This window comes from Pithys albifrons, chromosome Z (genome assembly GCF_047495875.1).
Source record: "Pithys albifrons albifrons isolate INPA30051 chromosome Z, PitAlb_v1, whole genome shotgun sequence".
Lineage (NCBI taxonomy): Eukaryota > Metazoa > Chordata > Aves > Passeriformes > Thamnophilidae > Pithys > Pithys albifrons.
This window is the reverse complement of record NC_092497.1, coordinates 74,460,540-74,472,566: the sequence shown is the minus strand read 5'-3', so window position 1 is coordinate 74,472,566 and position 12,027 is coordinate 74,460,540.

The window sequence follows — 12,027 nt, the reverse complement described above, 5'->3', positions numbered from 1 at the left end:
GGTCTTGTTCTGCAGGCCTTTCTGATAGTCTTCAGCTTTTCTGCCTTGAAGAGAGCCTGAATAGCTAAAAGAATTTGAGCTACTGATAAGTTGCAGAGGTTAGGATGTATAACCAATGAACTTGAGCTGCCAGAATTGTTAACAGACTACATTCGCTTTTTTACTACAGTTTCAAGAACTTTTAACTTCTCCGGGGACACCCCCTTGTTGTGGGGGAGAAGCTTGCGTGCCCTCATGAGGTTGAGAGCTATGCTGGAGGTGGTTTGTGCCACCAGTAGGGTCTCCCATGCCAGACAGGTCTCAGCTGAAGGGTCAGACAAAGTGTGTCCACGGGCAGGATGGGCTCGCTAGCCGTCTGGCAACCATCCTAGGAGAAGGACAACTCCAACCCCAAGCCTGGGCAGATGGAGCTCGTTTAGCCCTGTAAGGACATCCATCAAAGAGAAGGATACTCTAACCAAAACTACATCCTGAAGTACTCACTGTCACCGTTCAAGCTCGCTAGGCCGTGGCAGATGAACCTTAGGGGTAAAGGGTGGGGCCAGTTCTGCGCACGCTGTGCCTCACCTAAAAAATCCATTGCGCAGGCTTGAAGGGTTCACCCACATTGCAAAGCCCTGTAGCGACAGGTGAGGGTCGAAAACGGCAGATGATAGGAAGCAGCTGGAAGCCGCAGACCCAACCCTGCATGCAGGTGGTTCAGGATATGGGTCATTAGAGATTTGACCCCGGAGATGACAGTCTCTTGCGGCAGCATCCTGAATGACCAAGCAGCCTTTTCTAGGGACAGCACTACTTGCTACACACGGAGAGGGGCCTAGCAAAGGTGGCCTAAACAAAGTTCATCTCCACACCCGGTTGGATAACTGCGGCCAACCAGCATCTTGCATTTGATCAAACAAAAACAAAGACATTTCAAAGGCATACACCTGCCTGCAAAGGTGTGCTCAAACTAACACTCGCATGTTGGAACATCAGATCCATGCTTGATACTGGGGATAGTGGACGTCCTGAGCGTCGTTCTGCTCTAATTGCCCACGAACTGTCACAGCTTAACATTGACATTGCTGCTCTAGGTGAAGTTCGTCTTCATGAGGAAGGCAGCCTTAAAGAACATGGTGCTGGCTACACACTCTACTGGTCAGGCAAACCCAAAACCGAAAGACACCTTTCAGGAGTTGGTTTCATGATTAAAAACTCCATTGCCTCCAAACTTGAAAATCTGCCGACAGGTCATTCCAATCGCATTATGTCCTTACGCCTCCCTCTACACAACAAGCAACATGTTGTTCTTTTTAGCATATATGCCCCAACTCTCCAAGCTGACCCAGCGGAAAAAGACAAATTCTACACAGACCTGCACCGCCTCACCCAAAAAGTTCCTGCAGATGATAAGATCATAATCCTTGGTGACTTCAACGCCAGAGTAGGTAAAAATTCTGAAGCCTGGAAAGGAGTCCTGGGCAAGCATGGCGTTGGAAACTGCAACGACAACGGACGCCTCCTGCTAGAGTTTTGTGCAGAACGGCAGCTCACCATCACCAACATTATCTTTCAACAGAAAGACAGCCTGAAGACAACCTGGATGCATCCTCGATCCAAGCACTGGCACCTCATTGACTATATCTTAGTCCAACAGAGAAATGTCAGCGATGTCCGTCATACTCGAGTGATGCCAAGTGCAGAATGTCAAACAGACCATCGCCTTTTGCGTTGCAAACTTAACCTTCTCTTCAAGCCCAAATCTAAGAGAGGCGGCATTCCAAGGAGGAGGCTCCAAGTCAGCAATCTTCAAACAGCTACAGTGAGAGACAGCTTCCAGGTAAACCTTCAAACTAGACTTAAAGATAATCCCATAGATCCCTCTCCTGAAGCACTTTGGCAACATATTAAAAGTTGCATCCTGCAGTCCTCTGAAGAGTCCCTAGGGTTCTCCTCCAAGAAAAAAAAAGACTGGTTTGATGAAAACAATCAAGAGATCCAGGAATTGTTGAAGAAGAGGAGAACTGCTCACCAAGCACACCTTGCTCAGCCATCTTGCCATGTGAGAAAACTGCCTTTCGTCTTGCATGCAGTAAGCTCCAACAGAAACTTCGAGACATCCAGAACAAATGGTGGCTCGACCTAGCAGAAAAGATACAACTATGCACAGATTTGGGTGACCAAAGAGGATTCTATGAGGCCCTGAAAGCAGTGTGTGGACTCACACATCAGGTTCAAAGACCCCTACTCAGTGCAGATGGTCAAATGCTTCTAACAGATAAAACCTCCATCCTGAACTGATGGTCTGAGCACTTTCACTCTCTTCAGTGCCAACCGTGTAGTCCAAGGCTCAGCAATTCAGCACATTACACAACAACTGGTGAAACATGAATTGGGTGCAGCCCCTACTATGGGAGAGATACTCAAGGTCATACAACAGGTGAAAACTGGCAAGGCAGCTGGGTTTGACGGAATTCCACCTGAAATCTGGAAGCATGGAGGTCAAGCACTCCATGCCAAATTCCACGAGCTTGTTGTGCGTTGCTGGGAACAAGGGGAACTACCACCAGATCTCTGTGATGCAGTCATTATCACCCTGTACAAGAAGAAAGGAGAAAAATCAGACTGCTCAAATTACCGAGGTATTACTTTGCTCTCCATTGCAGGTAAAATCCTTGCAAGAATACTTCTGAACAGATCAGTACCCACTATTGCAGAAGATCTTCTACCTGAAAGCCAGTGTGGTTTCAGAGCCAATAGGAGCACCACAGACATGGTGTTTGTTCTCAGACAACTGCAAGATAAGTGTAGGGAACAGAACAAAGGACTCTATGTAACCTTCATTGACCTCACCAACACTTTCGACACTGTGAGCAGAAAAGGCCTGTGGCAGATCTTGGAACGTTTAGGATGTTCCCCCAAGTTCCTCAAAATGATCATCCTGCTACATGAGGATCAGCATGGACAAGTCAGATATGGCGATGCACTCTCTGAGCCCTCTCCAATAACCAATGGTGTGAAACAAGGTTGCGTTCTTGCACCAACTCTATTCACAATCTTCTTCAGCATGATGCTCCAAAGAGCCACAGCAGACCTCGATGAAGAAAACGGCATCTACATCCGATACTGTACCGATGGAAGCCTCTTCAACCTAAGGCGACTGAAGGCCCACACCAAGACCCTGAATCACCCTGTCCGTGAGCTGCTTTTTGCTGATGATGCCGCCCCTCGTTGCTCACACAGAGGCAGCTCTGCAGCGCTTAACATCCTGCTTTGCAGAGGCTGCTGAGCTTTTTGGGCTGGAAGTCAGCCTGAAGAAGACGGAAGTTCTCTACCAACCTGCACCTCAAGAAGTCTTCCATCATCCTCACATCACCATAGGCAATTCAGAGCTTAAGTCAGTCCAGCAGTTCACCTATCTGGGAAGTATCATCTCCTCAGACGGCAAGATCGACAGAGATAGACAACAGACTAGCAAAGGCATACAAAGCCTTCGGAAAACTCCATAAAAGAGTCTGGTCCAATAAACACCTGAAGAAAAGTACAAAGATCAGTGTCTACAGAGCCATTGTACTGTCTACTCTTTAATATGGGTCTGAATCCTGGGTCATCTACCGCCACCACCTGTGGCTTCTTGAACGCTTCCATCAGCGCTGCCTCCGTTCAATCCTAAACATCCACTGGTCTGATTACGTGACCAATGTGTCAGTTCTTGAACAGGCAGGGGTCACCAGTATCGAGGCCATGCTGATGAGAACGCAGCTGCGCTGGGCAGGGCATGTCTCCAGGATGGAGGATCACCGCCTCCCATAGATTGTGCTCTATGGTGAACTCGCCACCGGCTGCCGCAAGAGAAGAGCCCCAAAGAAGAGATACAAGGACTCCCTGAAACAACACCTCAGTCTTGGCCATATTGACTGCAACCAATGGTCCACTCTCGCCTCCAGTCGGGATTCATGGAGACACACTATTCACGACGCTGCTGCTTCCTTTGAGAATGCACAGAGAGTCAGTCTTGAGGAGAAAAGACAACGCAGAAAGAACCGTTCCTTGCCAATGTCACCTAGGGAGACATTCCGCTGTGCCTTTTGTGACCGGACCTGCCTATCCCGTATCGGCCTTTTTAGCCACCAGCACGCTTGCAGCAAGCGTGGGTAGTGCCCTTCTCATATCTTCATTCACAAAGCCTGGCCATGATGATGGAAGTACTTTTAAAATGTATAAAAATGGAAGAATCAAAAACCCTTCTGTATCAGAGTCCTTGACTTACTATAACATGAAGACTTGCATGAGGTGGTTTGGATGTGATTAAAATGAAATTCCTTCCCTTTCTTCCAAGTGACCAGTTCTCTTCTATCAGTGTGATAAAGAGGGACTGGGGTAGAATTTGTAAGCAAGGGGAAATAGTGACTGCAGCCCTCTCTGGTTTCTTTGTGTATAGTTCTGGTGTTGCTCCTTGGCTTGTGGCATCAGTTCCAACACTTCTCCTGGTGCCCCAAAATGCAGCCAGTTGTAGCACAGACTCTTGACTTTTAACTGGCATATGATGAAGATGCTACCTCTGGTTGTGATAATTTTAATCTAATTTTTGATTTAAAGTCCAATGAAGAACAGTAAAACACTTTTGTGGTGTAAGAGTGGTAACAAAATCACATCTACATTGTATGAGAAAATATGGTCTCATTAGATGAGTATGATAATATTTACAAACTCCAAATGCTTAATTACTTGAATAAAGAGTTGAAATGTGACACAAAATCTGGAAAAGATTCACCTACTAATTATTACCAACAATGCTAAGTATTTATTCAGATTTTATATTTCCTCGTTGCTTTTATTTAAGATAAAATTGTCCATCAAGCATAAGAAGGGCCAGCTTGGATGCTCTACAGCCAAATACTAGTAACAAGAGCTGGAATTAGGATGTAAACTACACCTTCTAGTTTTGAAATTACATTCACACATGATCTTTCCTCTGCAGAAATATGTTTAATGATCAACATGAGTGTATAGTTCTAAGATTTATTATAAATTTCTCCCGAGTTTTTGTTAGAAAGCATTACAGGAAGAAAAAGCTTAAAGAAATACTATTTTGTCTTGTCAGCAGACAATGAAACTGCATTTCAAAATGTTCAGTTCCCCAGCTTTGGAAAGGTGATGTCTACACTGGGAAAATGAATAATGCTAGAAATGTAAAAGCGTACTGTTTTATGCCATTTTCTTGTCTTTTGAGTATAGAGAATCTAGTCACACAGAAGGCCTGTGAAATATGAAGGAAGTATGAGATGGGACTTGATTAGGACTGAAAAACAGTCCTTCAGTGTAGTCCCTCTGCTGAACTTGGTATTTCCTAAAATCAAAATGTGGCTAATAGTTTTTCTACTAGTAGTGACTAGAACTACAGGACTAGGCATTTAGAAAAAGTAAAGCTATTCTTATCAGATCAGAGCTATGTGAAGGAGAATTTAATATTTGTAATGTTTGTACAGAGATTTATCTCAGAGTCACTACTTTCATTTATATTATTTCCTGGTCTAATCTAATATTTGCTTGGAATCTTCCTTGTGTTCAATATTTTTTTAGAACTGTAATAAATAATCCAATTCAATTTAGAAAATAATAATGTTTTCCTCCAAATTCTAATAATCCTTTGATACAATCTGTCCCCGTTATACTAATATTTAGTAATTTCCTTTCCTTTTCAATTTCTTTTCCCAGGTCTGTCTTCTTTTCTTTTTTTCTCTTTTTTTTTTCTTCTTTTAAGAGCTTCTTTTGTTCAATGGTTTTGGCCGATCTTTGAATTCATGGTTTTATCATATAATTTTCAATTTCTTCCTTTCATGTAATGGATATTACTCCTGCAAAATTATGCATAATCAACAATGCATATTAAGTACTGCCCAGCAAAATCTTTTCATTCATACGTTTAAAAATATATGCAGTTCGTGTCCTGGCTGTTTTCTTCTGTTCAGTTATCTTGTGCAGTGAATACAGAAAAGGGCTGTGTGTATTCCTCACTCTTTTCAGGTACTATGGGCAGAAGTTGCTCATTTTTGATTAATATGTGAGTCATAGCCAACCCCCAATGAAATGGACCTTTACTATTTCTTTGCAAGACTAATGTTAGTTTGTGGTAGTTCTACGAAAACTCTTTAGTTCTTCTTATTGTTTTAATGGTTACTTTCTCGCCTAGAAACTTTGAAACCCCTGGAGCTCAATTTTAAAGAAGTTGGTCTAGACAACCTCTGATTGTTTTTAAGGTTTCATTTACTTTTCATACAAGATAAACCTGCTCGTTTTTTCAACATAATTTACCAGGTTCACGATGAGTAAGTATTGATTTGTATAAATAGCTTGGTATTTTTACAAGCTGTTGTTCAATGGTCTGAGGGTTGTGGAGAGAAATGATGGAAAAGAAGTTGTGGTAGTTAACATGAAAGGTCACACAGTGTTCTATCTACGTTTTCATCTGTGGCAATGGTAACCTTTCAAGCCATTTAGACACGGACTAGGTGAGAACTGTCTTCTCAGGTCTCTGCATTGAGGAGAGAGATTTGTCCATGGGACTGTGTCACTACGGTTGGTAATAGAACTTTCTCATACATAGATCTTATTATGTTCCTTCTTCAGAGAAGTTATTAAATTACTTAACTCTATGGGAAATGCCAATTACATGTTTTTCCAAGCTAGGCAGGCTTTATTCTAGCAGTGATGGCTCATACAAGCAGCTCTTTTACAAACATCTGTTATAGTTATTTTAGCTATAGACAAACTTTCCTCTCTATGTGTTTGGCTTACAAAACTCACTTGTAACACTTATGCAGAATGCATGTTTGCTTCTCAGTTGGCTCTGGACCTTGGCTGTCTTGGTACTTTGCATACCAAGAATGCCAAGGCACTTGCTCCCAAATTAATAAGACTTCCAGAGGTGTTCTTCATTGTGGTTTGTTCATCCTGTCCTTCTTTCTCCGCTGTGGGTAGGTATCCAACCAGCTTTTATCACTACATCCACAAATTAGAGATTTGGTTTAGGGGTGGGTGGTGCTTGAAAATTTTAACCCAGTATCTGCAATTTCTTCTGCTTCTGTTGAATGAATTATCACTTCTGTAACATATTCCCTTCTCAGCACAATATAAGTGTGAGATAACATTGACATACTTTTAATTAGAGTAGCTTAAGGTACTTTTTACTGTAGTAAATATTTTAAGAGTACTACAGATGCTTGTAATTTTAAAGAGAAATAAAAAGAAAGCTAGAATTTTAGCATAAATGGCAAACTAATATAATAGTACAGATGTGTGTGGACCTAACATACTGTGTGCAGATAGGACTTGACCTCTTCTGATATATTTTTTTTTACTAGTTAACACGTTTGAAGGCCAAATTATTCTTTAGGAGCTAAAAATGGAGGCTTTTCTGTGGGATAGATCTTACAAAGAGTAAACTCAGCAAAAGTGCTTCCCAGGACAGTGACTCAAAGCTTAACTTCTTGGTACAATCTTATTCTACAAGGTCAAACAACATTTTGCTTTCCTAGACCAAAATAAATTTTACTTAATATTTCTTCTTGTTGTTAGGAGATAATAAGAAGGCCAGTGACCTGCTCTGCTGAAAAGTTCTTGTTCTATTTTTATGCTAAGAATGCTGTTGTGGGTGACTCATTGGATGGTGATGATGATGATGGTGATGATGATGGTGATGATGGTGATGATGATGAGGATGATGATGATGATTCCGTCATTAGTAAATATGGTTTAAAATAAAAATTATGTAGTGATATAAGAAAATACATTTGTTATAATGTCATAGGAGCATATCGATTTAAACCATGTACCTGAACATAAAGACAGAAAATGTTTGATTGTTATCCTTAAATATTAAGTACACTTAGGTCACTCATAATGGAACAAAGAGAACGTTCAGGATTTGTTTGTGACACCTGGATAGCTACTTCAATAATGAGAGTTGTGATTCATTTTGTATGGTATGGAAATATATATGGCCTGTAATGGTCTCAAACCTGCCCAAAGTTTAAAACTTATACCCAAATATTTCCTCTTCCTCTAATGTAATGAGCAATTATAACATATTTTTTGCTTTTAGTTCATGATGCATTAGTGATGCATTCATGTGTGCATCAAACTGAACTCACAAAACAAGTTATAATAGCCTGTTTTTCAAAGCTCCAAAAACCCTCAGGCCTGTAGACTTTGAATGCAACTTCATACTCATAGAGTGATTGTAACTGATTTTGATGGCTCTAAAAGCACAATTGCAGCATCCAAGAAATATCACAGCAGAAATCTCTAGCAAAATTCTAAGTGAAGGATTGAGTGATCCACACTGGTGAGGAATGCACACTTGCTTACGTCTGGAATCAAAGGGGTATATTTATGTTGCCTTATCCTTAAGCAATAATTAACAAACAAAGAAATCAAACAAAACCACATCCCACACCCCCAAACAAACAAATGAAAAAGCCCTGCAAATTCAAATTCAAAACCAAAAAACCAAATCAACCCTGAAAACACAACAAAACCCACTCTAGAAGTTGCCATGTCAGAAGTCTCTAGCCTGCATATACCTAGCCCTTGTTTAACTGTCACTGAATTATTCATCAAACATATGTAAATATTACCAGAATTGAGTTTATGCTTTCAGAAGAGCATTTGAGAATTAATCTAAAAAATATAAATGTATTTTTAACACAGTTGTGAAGAACTTTTCTAAAATCTAGTGATATGATCAGGCTTGTATTTGATAACTCTAATGACAAGATATGAAAGCATGGATGAAAAAAATAGCTCAAGAATTTATTTTCTTTTCCCCTAAACATTCAAATTATGATCCATATTCCTATTAGGCAAAATAAATGGGCCCACTTTTTTAATGCTTCTTAGTTTCTTTGCTCTGCAATAATGAACCACACAGATTGTGGGGATTGTTTGGGCCTGCCCATGTGAATTTTCTCTTTAGAGGAATTTTGCTACCGCATCATGATAACATCAGAGTTTTTGCTTTCCTTTTTCTTACTTCCAATCTCAATTCCAAAATATAGGTCATAATTCTAACAAAAAATATGCACTACTGAGGATGAACATTATTAATGTTTCTATTGTAGATGTACATACACAGCAAAAACCCCTGTTTTTGTGTTCATCTTCATTGGCATATTCAGAAAAGATTGCAAGTTCACATAGAGTGATCACTACAACATGATCAGAGAAGAAACATGAGGACAAGATGCTGGAAAATATCTGAGTAAAGGTAGCTTCTCTACTTCTCAGAACAGTAAATCATATTGTTCAAAGACAGTGTCAATGTACTGTTGTCCTAATAAGTTGTAGATTGTTTTTGCTGTAGCTCTTGCAGACCAGACCAAGTGGTAGAAATTTCAGTACGGATTATGGAGTCCTGCACATGGCTTGGATCTGTCATGTCACTCTACAGTATACATGGTATATGAAGGCTGAACAGGAAATCGTCTGCAGATCCATATGGCCACAATCTGCCAGATATAAGGGTTGATGTATCTCACTGAAGATCGTTATAAAGGTGACTGTCTCAACAGCCTGCCATTGGCCAGTCCTTCTGTGCAGTGTGAAATGTAGCACAAACATACATCTACATGCATGGCATTAAAATAGCATCCTTCACAGAAAGAATGAGAATAGGTCAAACTTAAAGTTTTCTCCTTACACCGATATCTCTCTGGGTATACCTTTGACATATTCATAAATATTATATTCATTAAAATTAGCCATTTTACACAGAACACAACAGAAACTCATAAAGATTGATGGGATAAAGTGCTAACTTTCACCTAAGGTGTCTAGATAACCTGATATCCACTTCATCAGTAATAGCCCCTGCACATATTTATATAGATTAATAAATTCGTATTGGGTTAATTCATGCTACATTTTTATGCATAAGGATAGATTTAAACTGCAATTTTAAACTGGAATTTTACAAGTCTTAATTGAAATATTCCAAGTGTATATTCCAGATAGCCAGAATGAAATCTTAACCAGACATGATAAAAAATAGGATACCACTGAACACAAAAATGTTTAAATAGGAACTTTCTATTTTGTTGTCTATTTTGTTGAATTTTCCTTTAGTGACTCAATTGTGAACTTTGATAAAGAGACGCAGTGAGAACTGCAGTTACAATCATGAAGAGCAAACCATCAAGTCTTAACCTGCTGCAAATGGTCATTTGGAATATGAGTATCATTTTCAAAAGCTGATGAAACTGAGCTATTTTAATATTTAGAAATTATAGAGAAGGAAAGAATGAACCTTACACATTACTGATTAGTTTGTCAATTAAGCATTCAGAGTGTTTGACTTCTTTCTTCTACCTATCTTCCTTCTGAGTTCTGTTTTGGAAACACTAGTATTGGTGGAATTCCGCTCAGAGATTTTCACATAAGCCTAGACTGAGTGAAAAATATTTGGATACATTCACAATGCATCAAATTATACTCTGATTCCTTACATTCCTTTTGAAAATGCTTCTGATTTCTGATTCCATTGCAGCACTCTTTTATACTATGTACAGATAGTCAAGTTTTGCTAACAGTTCTTTTGGCTAACACATGTCATATTGCAGTGTGTGCTGGTTTAAAAATAAACAGGCAGAAGTGAACCCAACACAAAACAGATTACAGTCAGAGTTACAACTTAATGAAAATATTACTATAAATGCAATGGTACAAACAGGAATTGGTTTTAACCCACAAACCCCAGAATTATAACCCATGAACAGAATGGTATTTGTTAGCCTCTGTGCTGAGACCTCACCCTGGTTCATCTGAGTTCAAAGTAAAAGGAAGGGAAAACATCTGTTGGTGTAGATGGTGGTCACATTCTGGTCAAGAGTGGTGGTCACAGTGCTCTTGAGGTTCGGGTCCTCCTCTGGATCCAAGGAGTGGTCCCAGATGTCCCCAAACCCCAAGATTATATACCCTCAAGTTCAGGTGGGAACGTCCAATACCTTCCCCAGGATAGGGAGTTCCACAATGGGTGATCTAACTCTGTGAGTCATGGGGTATTTTTGGAAACCTTGATGGCCCACTACCAGACCTAGACCCTCAGGCTGGTTGTGAAGGTGCTAACGACTCCCCAGAGGGGAGTTAACACAGCTCCTGTCTCACAGGCTTCTTTAACACTCAGCTTACATCCTGAGCGTTCAGGTGTGCCCTGGGCATCTGCTGCAAATGGTCCATTGTTAACAGTTCACAAGAAATCACATAGAGGGTTAAAATAAACAGCCTTGGTCACAACCCCACAGTGATAAACTGGTCCTAGCTTGCTGAATTAGGACACAGTGGAGATGTGATCTCCTAGAAATGCAAAGAACATGCTAACAATGAACTCTGGCATCATGTAGTTATCTTAAATGATAGGGCGTGGGACTCATGATGCCCAGTTTTGGGTTTACAAAGCTGGTATCTGGAGAATGAGGCTGGAGGAATCCAACACATGTGCTGTCAACTTGATACAAACATAATCAGCAATTGATGAGATACCACTTGATAGTAGAGGATTTTGGAAAGTTACGTAAAAAGCATAGGAATTACATAGAAAATTTCTGGTCTGTAAACAGAAGGGAAAACTGGTCCTGGAGTGCGGCAAACAGGAGCGGGCAAACAGGGGCGTGGCATGGCAGTGAGGGCGTGGCACGGCAGTTTGAACGGCAGTTCGTACAGGCAGGGCGAACAGGCAGGGCAAAAGCCTAGGTATTTCTGCAGCTTTTTCTTTTTCTTTTTTTCCTGTTTGTTTGTCTCTCTTTTCTACCTTTCCCCACAGCTCAAGGTAGTCATGACTCCCAAAAAAATGGAAGCCTTTGCTCCTGTTACCAGTAGAGGGGTGTCAATACAGACAGAACCCTTTAAAAAGGATGCAGCCACTCAGGCCTCTGGCTGCATAGACTGTTTGAGCCTGGACCTACTATCAGAGGACAGTGTGAGAAGCACCTGCATACGATGTGAGCAGGTGAACTATTTGCTGTGTCTGGTGGCAGAGCTAAAGGAAGA